The following is a 7,445-nucleotide window of genomic DNA, read 5'->3' on the forward strand; positions in this document are numbered from 1 at the left end:
AAATGTAAGAAAAACCACTCCATCGAGGCAGGTCAGGAAAAAAACAAACATTCTGTAATATACGCATGGGAACATGAAGTACTTTTCATTATTTAGCCTCATTCCAAAGTTTGTGTATTATATGTACTCAGAGAAAGATTTTAACGGAAATTAGAAGCGCGGCACTGAAATAGTTATTTACTAATAATAATAATATTTTTAGCAAAGTGAGCACGCTTATTCAATATCGAGTTTAAATAATTGAATATTAGTCTCACATAAAAATAAATAGTTATTTTTATGTCATTTAGATATTTATAAAATACCTAGTATTTTGTATATTTTGTGACTAAGTATACATACCAAATATCTTAATAACTTATAAAAACAGAATGTGTTAGATTACTTTAAAGAAGATGATGAAATAGTTCATTAGATATGTCTGCTGAATATCTAGACTAACTGTTCATCAATTCAAATCCAGGCAACATCAAATCTTTGTGTCCTAATTAGTTTATTTAACAACTCTACTAGGTATAATGATAAACATTGTTAATAAGCTTAATTAATCTAAAGGGTAGAGGCTCGCTTGCCACGGTTAGATTAATATTCTCAGTTAGCTCGCATTATTCTCGTCTGAATTGTCAGTAAACCGGGAGCCATATTTGGTATAAAATTTTATATTATTAAAAACCGATGTCGATCGTGATAATATTGGTGTATTATAAATATTATTATCAAATATAAATATTATTAATTCTCAACAATGGCAATAGTACTGTGATAGTGAAATTTAGTTTTGTTGTTTCTTCCCTCTTGACATTTTTCTGCTCAAGTTATAATAATAATGAAAAACTATCTCGAATAGAATAGAATAGAATAGAATAGAAAATCATTTATTCAAATAAACTTAATTTAAGCACTTTTGAATAGTCATAACAATTTGTTTTTATCTACCACTCGTTCGGAAAGCTGTCTCATCACAAGAAGAACGAGCAAGAAACTTGTGTGTTGCTCTTTTAAATAATCCTTGTAAGTTTACATTTACAAGTCGAAACGAGTGAATACAAACTACCAACAAGCACTAATTTTTTGGGTCAAATATAATCATGCAATAAGATTAAATCAGTCGTAGTGATAAGAGCAGACCAGTCCCTACAAGCAGCACTCGTTCACGAGTATGACGGATGAGCCAGCCATCACTGCGCTCGACCATATTTTAGGAGCCCAATGACCCGGCCCACCACGCCGCCACATGTCTGGACATTTTAGTGAGCATGACTACTCATTCCACATGACCACGTCACAGCTACAAAAATTACTATATGGTAGTTACAGTATTCGCACTTTACATAAGGATGCATGCGGCAATCAATACAAAAGCCGCTACGCTATCATATATCAAGAAAGCAGTATGAAAATTAAAATTATAACGTTGTCCGCAAATAAACTTATTCTTGCTATATATTGCTATCATCTATAAATTCATCTATCTTATAATAGGCTTTTTTACATAACATTTGTTTAATATAAGATTTGAATTGACTCTCTGTAAGATTTAGCGTAGACTCTGGCAGTTTATTATAGAATCTTACGCAATTACCATAAAATGAATTACTAACTTTGTGTAGACGGCATTTAGGTAAAATTAGCTTATTTTTATTGCGTAAGTTTCTACTTGTACAGTCTTTAAGTTTCTTGAAACTATCTAAGTTTTTCCTTGTATACATAATATTTTCATAAATGTACTGTGAGGCAACGGTAAGGATATTTGATTGTTTAAAGCATTGACGTAATGACTCTCTAGAACCCATACCATAAATAGAACGTATGGCTCTCTTTTGTAAAATAAATATAGTATTAAGCAGAACACTACTATAAACTTGATGCAAATATTACTTATATACATAAAATAAATATCATAACGTATGTTATATAGACACGCCAAATATGAAATAAAGAGACTATTTTGCCCTGTTAATCAAAAATTCTGAACAATTAAACAAAGTAGCTAGTAAAAACTAAAGAAAATATAATTTTGTTTAAAACTAGAATATAGTGAAAGCACATTTATTTAATGTCTAAACTAAACACTAGCCGCTAGCGACCTCTCGGGACAAAGGAGTAGTAAAACCAACAAAACATTAACAAAATGTTTCATTAATGTAATAGTATTCTTTAGTGCTAAATGTTAAGGTCTCTATAAATATTACAACTACGAAAATAGAGTAATAAAAACGAAGTTATTTCAAATAATCAAATAGTAGAATATTTTTATATTACTCTGTATACAATAATAATAATAATTCTCTACAAACAGATAGGTGAGATTTTTAAAGCAAATATGGTGCAATCATGATACTTTGTATCAAACGAAATTTGTACATACGCCCCCTGATTTATCCGTTTGGTAAGTTGTCTACAAGAGTACTTATAATCTTCTCGCATGCTGCGCTCTGACGTAAATAGACAGTGAAATGTTATTTTAACTACAAATTTCTAAATTTTTTTTTGTTTCGATCTATTATAATATGTAACTGATTTCGATATAAATAGCTACCTAAGAAAATTCCTTACTATATTATACATTCTTATTATATTGTAAGATCTATGAAAATACATAATGTAAGTAGAGATTTGCAAAAATTAATATAGTCAAATTTCGTAAATATTACTAACTCTGAACTAATTTCAAAAAGATGTATATAGATATGCAAAGTAAACAAATATTTCCAAGTTAATATACCTTTTTTGTTGAGATCTATATTTTAACAGAAAAAAATGTAAGGCATCACTGTGGATACGTGAATTCTAAAGTTATAAGAATTTTAGAGGTAGAGTATAAAAAGTCATCTGCGTGGGTACCTAGAAGTCACCTATTTCACCCGCCAAGCAGCTTGCAGCAGTTCGATTATATTATAGGGTATATATAGATTAGGTATTGAATTACACGCGTTGTCAATGCAGAGGACTAAGATACAAAATAACTCACAAAATTTGAGCTCCTCACAATATTACTGTAGATAAGGATGTGGTTACATCTTTATTACATGTTTTGGCAACTACGTAACTTCATAGAGTATCCTGTCATTGATAGTTACGCCTCTTCCGTGGCTTGATTTATAGAAAGCGTTGTACGATATCGTGTAGGAGCGAGCTACCGGCGATACATCAAAGTTGCAAGTGATCAAATTAGAGCAGTATTATAATAAAATTCAGTTATTAATACTACTGTTACCATGCAAGGCCAGGTAGCTTCTTATAAGATTTTTTTTTGTAGTTTTCCTTCTACTATATATTACACTTGTTGTGCTCGGTTTCCTTAGTATATTGTATGAATATAGGCATTTCATTTGTCATGTATAGTATTAGAAACAATCAACTAAACTCTTGTACTTATACGTATTGTTGTATAACGACGCGCACTTGTGAGTAACCATAAAGGAAAACGAAGGTAATTCGTTTATTAATTCACAATTGTTATCTCTTATTGCTTGAAACATTGTAATCTTCTAGAACAAATGTATTTATTTGCTCCTGAAACATAATTAATATCAATATTTTAAATGAGAATGTTTGTTCTTCTCTCTGTCTGTCTAACTTTTTGTAACTTTAACACTCTACACTCGTTTAGAACAGAACAGACTACACGCACAAAGGCCCAGATGAGAGGCTGATTGCGGAAAATAGAGTCCCATTTACATTTACATTTACGAGTGAATAGTTCTTAATGATAATTAAGATGATAATTATTAGATAACCTAGTACTTCATATTTTATTCTAAAGTATGTATATTAATCGTAATATGACCTTATTATTTATCAGACTACCAGAAAATTATATATTCTTCTGTTTACAATCTATAGAATATATGAAATGTATGTAAGTACCAGTATAATAGTATATAATTATCTACTCTAATAATTCATCTGTGTGGAAAATACACCGCACTAGGCAGAGTTACTGAAATATGTAAATAAGGACTTAATATATTGTTTAGTATTCAAATACATTCAGTTGTTTTTATTCTTTGATCTCATTCTAACTCTTTCATATTATTGAATAAAAATTTAAATTCATGCATTGATGAATTGTTATTTATTTTATAAATTCAGTATTTATTTTAAAGAACAGTTTATTAATATTATTTTATCAAAAATTACCTTCAGGTATCTATTTTAATAATTTATAAATTAGATTAATAGAGAAAAAAAAAATTAAATACATATATTTTATTCTCTCTTATTACAATACTATGGTACAGTTAACAGCTTCTTACGCAGACTAATACTGTTAACAAAACGAAGTATAGTTATTACAAAAATAATCATTTTAAGTAGCCCGAATAAGAAAATCTCTAAATTCCTTGTAACTGAGAACCATGTGAGCTTTCAAACTAACCTGGTTCAAGCACTACTGCATCAAAAAACAATACTGCACAGAATCACCATGTCGAATTATTTGTACATACCGTTTCAAAGTCCTGAAAGTAAAGCCACCGATGTCGCCTAGCTGTAGGCATACATCACAACAAAGTACGTACAAATGACAAACATAAAGCTGCGGGCGGGTCATAGTGTAAATAAATCGGCTCACACTACTGCGATCCCTTCGGGCTCCTAAAGATAGATCAGCTTTAGCGAGGCAAATTACATTTTAACAATTCCAATGTGCAACTGCTGTAACATGCGGGACCACGTGACTTTGACTTTGCAATCAAATTAGTGAAAAGTTTGGAACTTTATTTACCTACTATAGCATATTAGCACAAAGTGGATATCAAGGATTTTTTACCATTTATTTAAGAAATGTGATAATAAAATAGATAATATTCGTGGCATTCATTTTCAGGGAATTATTACATTTCGTCTGTTTGTTTATCTCCTTACTTCTTTTAAATCACGAAACGAATTTTATAGTAATTATATAGTTTTCACTGGCATTTCGATTTTTTTCCGGAAGGTTTATATATTTAATATAATACAGTTATGTACTTTATGATAGCGTCATCTAATCCCAAGCTATGCAGAGCATGTGTTTTTAGTACTAGACAACTTATATAAACACTATTTTTTTTAAAATACATATGGAAGATATATAGAAGACATCTGGTCCAAAACAAACAACATGAATCCAAATGTTTGTACCGTGCAAGGAATCGATCCCGCGACCATAGGAAGCAAAGCGGTGTGCTAGACCACCGACGTTGTCATATTACATGCATACCTACCTACTACCTAATAGATTCTGTCATATTCACTGTACACCTATTCGAATATGAGAAGGGTTGTCAGTATCTAATAAAAAAAATTACAGCTCTATTTATTGTATATCATAAAATGGATTTAATGACATTGAATTAAAAATGGTACCTATCTAGTATTTTTTACAATGTAATTCTTTTATAATAATGTGATTTTTCAAAGAAGAACATACGCTATCCTGTAATACAGGATATACACTGGTATTTTCATGGGCGGCGGTAATCACTAGCACACCATAATTGTGTTTGTGTGTATGTATAAACAACAAGTGTAAATATATTTAAATAACACGATAATAACATCTTCTCGTCGACCTACTGATCTCTGCTATGAGGCCTATTAAAAGCAAGCTAGACAAGCGACTAAGTTATTTCAAGATTTAATTTTTTATTCATCTAGACGCCTTGTAAGCAGCAACTTGCCTAAGAATTACAATAAAATGGTAAATGTTATAAAAAACACGATTTATTTTTACTCGGTCACCAGACGGAAAATAATTGGTATATAAATTTAACAGTATTAATTGTCTATTCGGTGAATAATTTCTCCTACTCCAATAATTATAAAATATCTAAGTTTTAAAATCTAAGCCAGCTGGACCCACGATAAGCGACAGATGGCGGTTCTATTATTCCAACAATTAGCCAGAGCTCATTATCATAGATTTAAATTAATTTTTGAAGAGAAGACTATTTGATTATATTAGAACATTCGGAAGGATTTTCATGAAGACTTAATTAACAAAGAGCATTTTGAATTAAACAAGTTTTCATCAAAAGTGAAAATTGATTGCATACTTGGTGTCTTAGAATTGTTCAATTCTAGTTGAGTAGAATTAATTTGATTCTTTGGCTGATTCTTATTATGTTGCTTAATTTGCTTGCCACCATAACATAATTATGAAAGAATTGTATCGGTATATAATGCAATCACAGGGGGGAGAGAGTTGTTAGTAATGTGGACTATTGACCCATTGCTAGCAATAACATGTCAGGTCACGTCCACGCGGTTTCTCTGGAAAAAGCATTATTAATTCCTGGTGAATTTGTCACTATGTCCTAATTGTACCTTATGCTCATTTTATCATCCTCCACTGGTAGCCAGAGTAAACCGACGGGTGCAACATTTCAATAGTATCCATTAAAAAAAATGCAATCACACTATTATTCGAATAGTGGAAAAAACGAAATCAAAGTTAATGTGAAATTGGACCACCGAATCCACTAGCCCGCATTACAGACTCCCATTTTTTAGCCCCGCCAGATATTTATTTACGTCCGAATCGGCCGCGCCGTCCTATATCAGCTGTCTCAGAACATTTACCTAGTTTTTGTCGCCGTCACTCCACTTTAACGATCTTTACTTATTATAATAAAGAAGAAATAAATTGAATATGTTGTACACTTTGCAATATAGTAAAATTTTATACGTATTTAGAATATAACGACTGTAAAGGAAACGATTCCGAATCTGACAAAAACCAAAATATTTTATATAAAAACGATAACGTGTTTTATTAAATTGCCTGTACAATAAAGACTATATAAAATAAATCAAATGTAGACATGATAACGATGATGATAGATCAAATATATTCGGCGAAATGTAGGTAAGTCAAAAGTTGCGTTCACCTCAATACAAATACCACATTTATACTATTTAATTTGTTTCAATATATTCTAAGAACTAATTAACTCTTATGTCCTTGTTTTATATATTAAATTTCTACCTAAATGCTACTGCGCTGTATAATTTGTACAAAAAATCTTGTAACTATGTCCTACCTATATAAAAATTTGTTTCACTGAGTAATGATCACTACATTAGTTATATATTTTTTTTATCCTAAGATATCGAAGTATATCTTGATCTAAATATCCGTCCTCCAGTATTTTCCTGAGTAACAAACGGCACATTCAATTTTCTATAATTTTCATCTATGTACACAAAACATACCCACTAATAAACAAGTTTTAATTCTACTGTAACATCGGTTGGAATAATTCTAAAAATGGTGACACAAACGGACGTCTGAGAGCGGGTCCATTTTAATGTGTCGCCAAAGAATTTTATTCGTTCACAACAATTTAAACTTTAATATTAGAGTATTAAATGTCAATTTTGTACAGAATATAGGCTCTAGTAAAATATTCGCGAGTCAAATGCAAACAAATATTGGCTAAGTAGTACGTATCTAAACA

This window comes from Achroia grisella, unplaced genomic scaffold (assembly GCF_030625045.1).
Source record: "Achroia grisella isolate CSIRO2021 unplaced genomic scaffold, CSIRO_AGI_Agris_v1 utg9096, whole genome shotgun sequence".
In the NCBI taxonomy this organism is placed as follows: Eukaryota; Metazoa; Arthropoda; class Insecta; order Lepidoptera; family Pyralidae; genus Achroia; species Achroia grisella.